The sequence below is a fragment of the Canis aureus genome, chromosome 8, assembly GCF_053574225.1.
Source record: "Canis aureus isolate CA01 chromosome 8, VMU_Caureus_v.1.0, whole genome shotgun sequence".
NCBI lineage: Eukaryota > Metazoa > Chordata > Mammalia > Carnivora > Canidae > Canis > Canis aureus.
The window spans coordinates 51,701,666-51,711,689 of record NC_135618.1 but is presented as its reverse complement, the minus strand read 5'-3'; positions in this window follow the sequence as shown (position 1 = coordinate 51,711,689).

Sequence of the window (10,024 nt, the reverse complement as noted above, 5' to 3'; positions counted from 1 at the left end):
AGTAAGGAACCAGGATGGGGGCCCACTCACATTAGTCCAACCAACTGCTAGCTTTCCTCTGTACCCCAATGCCTCTTCTCAGGGAGAGCAGGGCCCTGTGGTTTCTCTGCCATCGTAGTGAGCTGCCAAGACAGCCCTGCTGCCGGAAACCTCAGCTCACCTAGAAGGGGATCAAGAAGCAAACAGAAAGCCCTGGCTCTCCCTGCCTCCCAGCAACCTCACCCTGCTTTGCATTCACGACAACATCAATCTTGTTCAAACCCTAGAGCCCACGAGCCCCACCACGCTGGCAGCCTCTGAGTCACCGCACACCGGCAGACGGTACTAAACTAATTTCCCAGCATCTTTGGGAAGGATTTGGTTTCTGTCTCCCCAGCTAAGGGCCATGCAGACAGTGGCAGGAGGCCGGCAGGACCCAGGGGCTCCCTTCCTGGTCTGGGAGAGCCCAGACTGAGATGTGATAAGATCCTGATTAGCAAAGTGGCTGGGGCTTGGAGAGGGTCCAGAGGGTCCAAACTGAATTAAGGGATGGGACAGTAGGTGCCAAATCATGGTGCTAATACATCCCTGGAAATTTAACCAGAGAGAGAAAATTGTCATTATCTTTTAGAATGACTCACAGGGCTCTTACATGTATACAGATGACTTCATTACAACCCTACGAGGCAGGTGCAATTTATTGTTGCTGTCATACAGATGGGAAAACTGAGGCACAGAGCTCCAAAGTAACTTGCTCAAGGTCACAAACCTGGTAGGTGATGGGGCCAGATTTTTAAGCCTGACCACCTGACTCAACAGGACACCACATCATTTTCCCATTCAGGTGCTCACACGTCTTGGTCAGTCCAACCCTGGTGATAGCATCCACAGAAGGAAAAAAAAAAACAGTAAGTCAGTTTACATCTTTTCCTCTCTGGAATCAGATTTGAATTGGTCCCCAAGTAGGTAGTGATGCTGGGCTTCAAACCAGGTCCACCCATCTTCCTGGTTCCCTTAGAGGGCTCCAGGTGCTTCTTTCCACTTGCTAATTCCATCAACAGAGGCAGCATAGAGTAACAGAAAAAGCCAGAGCAGAGGAGCCAAGTTCAAATACTGACTTTGCCAATGCCTATGATCTTGGGCACTTCTCTCTCTCTCTCTCTTTTTTAAATTTTGTTTATTTATTCATGAGAGACACACAGAGAGAGGCAGAGACACAGGCAGAGGGAGAAGCAGGGTCCCTGTGGGGAGCCTGATGTGGGACTCGATCCCAGGACCCCAGGATCGCACCCTGAGCTGAAGGCAGATGCTTAACCACTGAGCCACCCAGGTGGGTGACCAACCCCCCTCTCTACACACACACACACACACACACACACACACACACACACACACCATATATATTAAGGCACACAGTCAGGGGCACCTGGGTGGCTCAATCAGTTAAGCATCTGCCTCATGGGATGCCTGGGTGGCTCAGTGGTTAAGCGTCTGCCTTTGGCTCAGGGCATGATCCTAGAGCCCCGGGATGAAGTCCCACATCAGGCTCCTTGCGTGGAGCCTGCTTCTGTCTCTGCCTCTCTCTCTGTGTGTCTCTCATGAATAGATAAATAAAATCTTAAAAAAAAAAATCTGCCTCTTGGTTTTGACTCAGATCATGATCTCAGGATCATGAGATCGAGCCCTGCTGCTCAGTGGGGAGTCTGCTGGAGATTCCCTCTCCCTCTGTCCCTCCTCACTTGCTCTAATTAATTAATTAATTAATTAAAAGGCACACAGTCAATCCTCAATCAATGACACTGCCAGAAGTGACACAGCAGTAATTGCTGCCAATTTTGCCTACGGGTTAAGCACCCAGACTCTAGAGCCTGTCTGGGTTTAAGGCTGTATAGTCCTTCAGATTTGTTAGTTAACCTCTGAGATCTCATCTCTGTAAAGGGGGATACTGATAATACCCACATTTTAATTTGTTAACATATATAAAGGTTTATATATGCACACTAAATACTCATAATATTTAAAATTGTAATAACAGAGAGGCTGCATGTCCATTTCGACCTTCACCTTGGCTTGGGTAGCTGGAAATCAAGATTCTGCTAAATGAATTACTTTTAACCAAATCCTATGCTACAGAGCAATTGGTAATACAGTGGATATTTTGAGTATAATTCAGTGGCATTGAGTATAAAATGGCAAATTCTATGTTGCATGATTTACCACAATAAAAAAAAAAGTATCCATTTGTTCATCCTAACAGTGGCACGAAGTCTGAACTATTTTGGACAGATGAGAAGTGATCTGTGAGTCCCGTATTATTATTTTATTCAAAGGCTATTGCTGTCCATAGAGAGGTTTTTGAACAAGCAAAGAAGAGAGCAGTTGTCTCAGGCCGCACTCTGGTGAAATTGCCCTATTAGCCTGACATTGGAGCCGTAAGGAAATACAGCCAGGGAGAGCTCAGCTCTGCTCAGAACCAGAGCAAACCAAAAACGGTGCGACTGTTCACAACCCCCACCCAAGCACCATCAACGACCTGTGTCAGCAGCCGTGGGAGTGGCCCTTTAGAAGCCGCCTGAATACATTTTTGAAATGATTTCTCCATGGTTCATGATGCATCATAAATTTATAAAGTTAGACACGCCTCCTCCAAAATGTCAGGCTGGAAAGAATATGACAGGCACCAGCATTTTAACACCCAGTTATCCAAAATGACCAAAATAAAGGCTTTGGAAGAATGCCACTTGTCCCATGTGCTTTCTCTCCAGGTTAAGAGCTGCCGTATGGCTTTTGGAACTGAAAACCTCAAGGCCTCTGGTATTAGAAAGGTGGCCGCTGCGACTAAAAGCCAAGTGCCCTCTGCTCATCTTACTTGGCATCATTATATTTTGGCAAGGCTTCTGCGTGACTGCTCGGAAAGGCACTGGCAGTCCATGGGTCTGGGCATTCAGGTGGTAGCAGGTGGGGACCAAACGTGCCCACTGGCACCACCTGACATTCCCAAAGCCCTTGCTGAAGCACATATGGCTTGCAGGTGCTTTGAATGTGATGCTGGGTTTCAGTATAAAAGCTAGAGTCAAGATCCACGCAGGAAAATCTTAACATTTATCTAAATTAAAAAAAAAAAAAAAAAGCTTACAGATAGCAAAGAACTGCATCTGTGATTGCCTGAGATTTTGTTTAGTTTTTATTTTCAGAACCAACCAAAGATTTTATTCCTTCCATGTGGAGAAGGCCAAATCCCAGCTGAGCCCTGTTGATCCCTATCTTGCTCTTGGATCACATCCTCTTTGGATAATTGGCATCAGTGAGCTCAAATTCCAGCCTTCCTCCTAGGAGAGTGGAATATGTAGCTGTAATAGTACTTTCTTGATTCTGTGGGGAATGCAGCCAGGCTTCTCCCTGAGACACAGATCTTGGCCTTACCAGGTCACCCCATTTCAAATCCAGTTCTCAGCATCACTGGGAACAGCAGGGCTCCCCAGGAGCAAAGAAGCTATATTTTCAAATGGAACCCAACTGATCTGCAGTTTGAAGTAACTTGAGTTATTATTATTTTAACCATATCACTGGTACCTCCAATCTATAATACAACCAAGTCTTCTGGGCTCATTCTTTCCTTTATTTTTTTAAAGGATTTTTAGGGATCCCTGGGTGGCTCAGAGGTTGACCATCTGCCTTTGGCTCAGGGTGTGATCCCAGGGTCCTGGGATCGAGTCCCACATCAGGTTTCCTGCATGGGGCCTGCTTCTCCCCCTGCCTGTGTCTCTGCCTCTCTCTGTGTGTCTCTCATGAATAAATAAATAAAATCTTTAAAAAAAAATAAAGGATTTTAAAATTTATTCATTTGAGAGAGAGAAAGAGAGAACACAAGAAGGGGGAGAGGCAGAAGGAAAGGGAGAAGCAGACTCCCTACTAAGTTGGGAGGCCAACGTGGGGCTTGAGGCGGCCCTCAATATTTCCTTTAATAATAGTGTTAGCTACAGTGCTTTCAGCTGGAAGCATCAAAGCTTGCAGAAAACCCAATTTAACTAGGTTAAGCAATGATAAAGGTGTAATCTCATATAACAGGATGAAATCCTAAACAAGGCAAGAATGCTTATTCTCACTTCTTTTCAACATTGTACTAGCAGTTCTTGACACTGCAGTAAGACAAGAAAAATAAATAAAAGAATAAAGATCAAAAGGGAGGGGCACCTGCTTGGCTCAGTCGGTTAGGCATATGTTTTGGCTCAGGTCATGATCCTAGAGTCCTGGGATAGAGTCCCAAATCAGGCTCTCTGCTCAGCAGGGAGTCTGCATCTCCCTTTCCCTCTGCTCCTTCCCCTGTTCATGCTCTCTCTCTGTCTCTCTCTCTCCCTCAAATAAATAAAATCTTAAAAAGAGAGAGAGACCAGAAGAGAAGTAAAACAATCTCTCTTTGTAGATGACATAATTATTTACCCAGAAGAGCCTAAAGCATCCACACAACAACTACTAGAACAAATGAGTTTAACGAGGTTGCAGAATAGGATCAATATACAAAATAATCCTGTAACAAGATGCCTGAAGAGGGGAGATGTCCCTAATTGTTCAACAATATCATCAAATACCTAAGTTCTTGAGAGCTTTCCACATTGCCAAATACAGCATTGTCTCTTATGGATGCACAATGACTGACACAGGTCCAGAAATCACATCTCCACAAGGCAACATCCGAAGGACAGAGAAAGAAAAGAGGACATACTTCCTCCTTGTATCCACTGATAAGATGTGGAAACTTTCACAAAGTCCCACCCCCTCCCCAAGTCTTTCCTTCATTGGCCAGAATGGTGTCACGTGTGCATTTATGAACCATCACTGGCCAAGGGAGAGAATTACTATGATTGCCTTGAAATATTCAGGATTTACTCTCCCCATTCAATGGGACTGGGGAGGTGACCAGCATTCCTTAAAGCTCATGACTGCAGAATATCTGAACAAAACCAGAATATGGTTTATAAGAAGGGAAATTGTCTCCCAGGTAAGTAGCTAAGAGTATCTACCATGATATCCTACACACAATTTCCAGTATCAGGCCATTGGGAGACTCCAAGCTGGTCATGAATAAGATCTTAGCTCCTGTCAACATGGATGTCTGCTGCCTCTGGGTGGCCCCCAGGACCCTGGCTTTCAACGTAACCAGCAAAATCCATTCAGCTCTTTATTTATATATTCTTGAATGATTTAAAATTTTAAAAAAAAAGATCTGTTTTTTAAGCACATTTTAATCTTTTTTTAAGATTTTATTGATTTATTTATTCATGAAATACACAGAGAGAGGGAGAGAAAGAGAGAGAGAGGCAGAGATACAGACAGAGGGAGAAGCAGGCTCCATGCAGGGAGCTGGACGCAGGACTCGATCCCGGGCCTCCAGGATCATGCCCTGGGCTGAAGGTGATGCTAAACCACTGAGCCACCCAGGGATACCAGTACTTTTTTAACGTTCAAGGCAATTTCCCATCCTTTGTTTTTTTTTTTTTAATTTTTTTTTTTTAATTTATGGTAGTCACACAGAGAGAGAGAGAGGCAGAGACACAGGCAGAGGGAGAAGCAGGCTCCATGCACCGGGAGGCTGACGTGGGATTCCATCCTGGGTCTCCAGGATCGCGCCCCAGGCCAAAGGCAGGCGCCAAACCGCTGCGCCACCCAGGGATCCCCAATTTCCCATCCTTTGTATCAATCTCTCCACACAACCAAATCCAGAAGCCCCAAGAGATTAAATGATGTCACTAGAGTCACCAGGAACAGACAAACCATGGTGTATTGATGACCTCCTATGCCCCAGAATCTGTACTAGGTGTTTTACATGCATCGTCTCATCTAATTCTCACTACATCTTAATAAGGTAGATTTTATTACTATTCCCATTTTAGTGAAGAAGTACTGAGGCCCAGAGAAGTTGAGTAACTTGCCACACAGCTAGTGAATAGAAGATCCAGGAGAGACCTCAGGTCTATCTGAACCCCTAGTGCTGTGCTTTTTAACCCCCAAATTAGATTTTTAAATCATCTTGCCCCAAATACCTATATTCAGCTTGACTTATTTAGAGATTAACTCATTTAATATTTCCCTTGAAGTGTCTATCCATGTCAGCACAAATAAGAATAGTCTTGAGGGGATCCCTGGGTGGCGCAGCGGTTTAGCGTCTGCCTTTGGCCCAGGGCGCGATCCTGGAGACCCGGGATCGAATCCCATATCGGGCTCCCAGTGCATGGAGCCTGCTCCTCCCTCTGCCTGTGTCTCTGCCTCTCTCTCTCTCTCTGTGTGACTATCATAAATCAATTAATTAAAAAAAAAAAAAGAATAGTCTTGAAAGTCAAAAACAATGGAATGGGAAAAAGGGAGGCTATCTTTCATTTCTTTAATCTAGCAAGCCTCCTCCCAACCCCCCACCTCCACCCCGCCTCAAGCCCCACAGTCTGCAGTTCACTCACAGCCCTCCCATATCCACACATCCTACACAGTCTTTTGATCCTACACTCATTGTTCCAACTTGTCTACCAATCCCAAAGGATAAATTCTAGGCCTCCCTAAATTTTATTTTTTCCAGCCACACGTCACTCCTTGAACACCCGATTCTTCGTGCCCTTTTTCTGGTCCAGCACTCTGGGAACCTGGCTGTGTTGCCTTTCTTTCTGTGGGCAGAGATCCTGCCCAGGTCAGCCAAACCCCTAAGATCCCACTTCCAATAAGAATTCTCTCCCTGTCAGAGTGGAGAAACCAGCTGTATTATATCCTATTCTTTTTTTTTTTTTTTTAAGATTGTACTTATTTCAGAGAAAGAGAGAAAGCCAGAGCACAAGCATGGGAAACAGCAGACAGAGGGAGAGAGAAGCAGGTTCCCTCCTGAGCAGGGAGCCCAATGCGGGGCTCAATCCTGGGACCCCAGGATCATGACCTGAGCCAAAGGCAGATGCTTAACTGACTGAGCCACCCAGGCGCCCCTATTATATCCCATTCCTTAACATTCCCTGCTTAAAGCGTTAGCCTGGGGCTCAGAGCCTCTGGTGCATCTATGAAAGACACAGAAGGGGGTGCAGTTTTCAGATAACAAAAGACTGCATGCAGTCCAAACATCCCTCCCTCTCCCCACGTGAACCCTCCTCCTTTCTTCACTCCTTTCTTCCCTCCTCTCCCAGCCCTGACTCTCCCTTTAGCCAGTCACACGTAACCATCCCCACACCCCTGGGCAGACCAGAGGCCAGGCCCCTGTAGCACCCGCTTTATACAGAACACTTCCTATCCTCAATTTCATTCTAAAAAGATAATATAAAAATATCATTCCACGTGTACTGTCTCCTATCTCTCCAAGCACAGTTTGAATTTAATTTTTCTAGGAGACGAGGAAGAACTCTCAATATCCCTCTTTTATTCTCTGATTTCATTATAAATTGTGAGAATTAAAGCAACATAATTGTATCACTTAGGGAAGGTTTTCAGGAAATTGACATTACGAGGAAATTGAAGAAAAAGAAAAACCTGTTCATTTTTTATCTATTCAGTAAAAATTTGGAAAGAATACTACTCTGTACCTACACCTGCCTGTTCTCTCCAGTTGATGCTTTCCAACAGTGTTTAGAAAGTAAATGACACCTGAGGCGCCTGGGTGGCTCCAGATCGAGTCCCACGCTGGGCTCCTTGCATGGAGCCTGCTTCTCCCTCTGCCTGTGTCTCTGCCTCTTTCTCTGCATCTCTCATGAATTAATTAATTAATTAATTAATTGTAAATGACATCAATATCAAAAGTGGGAATGTATAAATATAAATATCCCCACTATTTTAATCAAAAGAAATGTAGTTTAGTAAGAAGTTTACTTTTTTAAAAATTCTTATTGATTTATGATAGTCACACAGAGAGAGAGAGAGGCAGAGGGAGAAGCAGGCTCCATGCACTGGGAGCCCGACATGGGATTTGATCCTGGGTCTCCAGTATCGTGCCCTGGGCCAAAGACAGGCGCCAAACCGCTGCGCCACCCAGGGATCCCTAGCAAGAAGTTTAAAGCAGTAAAGGCAAATTGGTGGCTCTCAGGCTGGATGTGGTCCATAGACACTCTGTGTGGTGGGATTTAAAAAAAAATAATTGCTTTATAGTTTTCTACCCCAATAACTATTTCCAACTCCTTTCTCACCAGTCATTGACTCTAGAGATTGAAAAAAGCCAGATACTTGTATTAATGTGTCATTTCCTGAATTTGATTATTCTACTGTGGTTATGTGTAAGAAGAAACTTGTACTTGGGAAATACACTCTGGAATGTGTAGAGATGAAGGGCATTCTTTTTGCAACTTTTTTTTTAACTTTTTTATTTTTTAAGTGAGCTCTAGGCTCAACGTGGGGCTTGAGCTCATGACCCTGAGATCAAGAGTCACATGCTCTACCAACTGAGCCAGCCAGGTGCCCCTGCATCTTATTTTTAAATAATTCAGAAAAAAAATTCGATATGAAAAAATACAGAATTATAAAGCAAAGGTGGCAAAAAGTTAAATGTTGGGGGATGTGGGTGAAAGATATTTGGAAGCTCTTTATATTATTCTTGCAAATTTACTATTTGAAATTATTTCAAAATAAGGTTACCAAAATTAATAAAAATAGTGGAAAATTTTTTAAAAGAAAAGAAAAGGGCAGCCCAGGTGGCTCAGCAGTTTAGCACCGGCTTCAGCCCAGGGTATGATCCTGGAGACCCGAGATCGAGTCCCTCGTCAGGCTCCCTGCATGGAGCCTGCTTCTCCCTCTGCCTGTGTCTCTGCTTCTCTCTCTGTGTCTCTCATGAATGAATAAATAAAACCTTAAAAAAGAAAGAAAAAGAAAAGAAAAAAGTCAGATACTGTGTTACCCTATCTTGAAGCCAAAGGTGATCATGTGACCAAACTCTGATAAAAGGCACAGCCTGAGTGAGGAGCACTCAGGAATGCCATCCCATCCTCTTATTCCCAGCTGGAATGGAGATGTGATGCTGGAGCTATCGTGGCAATTTTATTGTCAGGAGACAAGACAAAGGGGGGGAAAAAAAGCCAGTATGGGAAGGATGACTACAGAGAGAAAAAACCTGGTCCTTGCTGGACACTGGAATTACTGGGTCAGCTCCGTGACTGCCAGTCATTGGTTTCTTGTGTTTTTATGTTTTAAGTTATTCATAGGAACTTGCAGCACAAAGCATTCCTAATATAGTTACTGTGCTCAATCTTTGTTTAACCTCCCAGCATTTAAACTCTCAAAAATAGGACTCTCCAATAGGTCCTTCTTCCATTTCAAGGAAGTCAGAGTGAAAGATACTTCCTCCTTCAGTTCCTGGGACATGTGACCCAGGTGCACCCCTTGAAGCGCACACTTAGTATTATGAATGGGGGAAGCAGTTGGAAGATGTCAAAAGTAATGTGTGTGTTGGGGGGCGCCTGGGTGGGTCAGTTGGTTAAGTGTCTGCATTTGGCTCAGATCATGATCCCAGGACCCTGGGATCAAGCTCTGTGTCAGGCTCCCTGCTCCCTCTCCCTCGGTTCCTCTCTGCTGCTTGTGCTCTTTCTCTCTATCTCAACTAAATTAATAAATAAAATCTAAAAAAAAAAAAAAAGCCAGTGGGACTGATGGGCTGGGGCAGCGGGGGCATTGCCCAATGTCTCACAGCAGTGGTACCAATGTTAGCTTTTTACCAGCCACCTCTGTTGGCACAAACTGGCTATGTCCCCAGCTACTGGGCCTCTCATGGTTCTTGCCCATTTCCATTTTCCATTGCTCCCCACCTTCAGGTCAATTTTCTGAGCTAACTGGTATACCTTTCCCATGAACTCTCCTTTAGCTTAAGCCAACCAGAGAGAATTCTATTCACAGTTGATAAACCCTACTGCTATAATTACACACATCTAAAAATCAGAAAATTCACATCAAATCCCACATTTCCGACTTGTTTTGAAAAGTCAGAAGATTATTCAGTAGTGGGGCTTACTTCCCATGCAGGAACAATAGACTGGTGCTGATAGCAGCTGCTTCCCACCTTTAAATGATATATTTTGAACCAAAAATAAATAAGTAA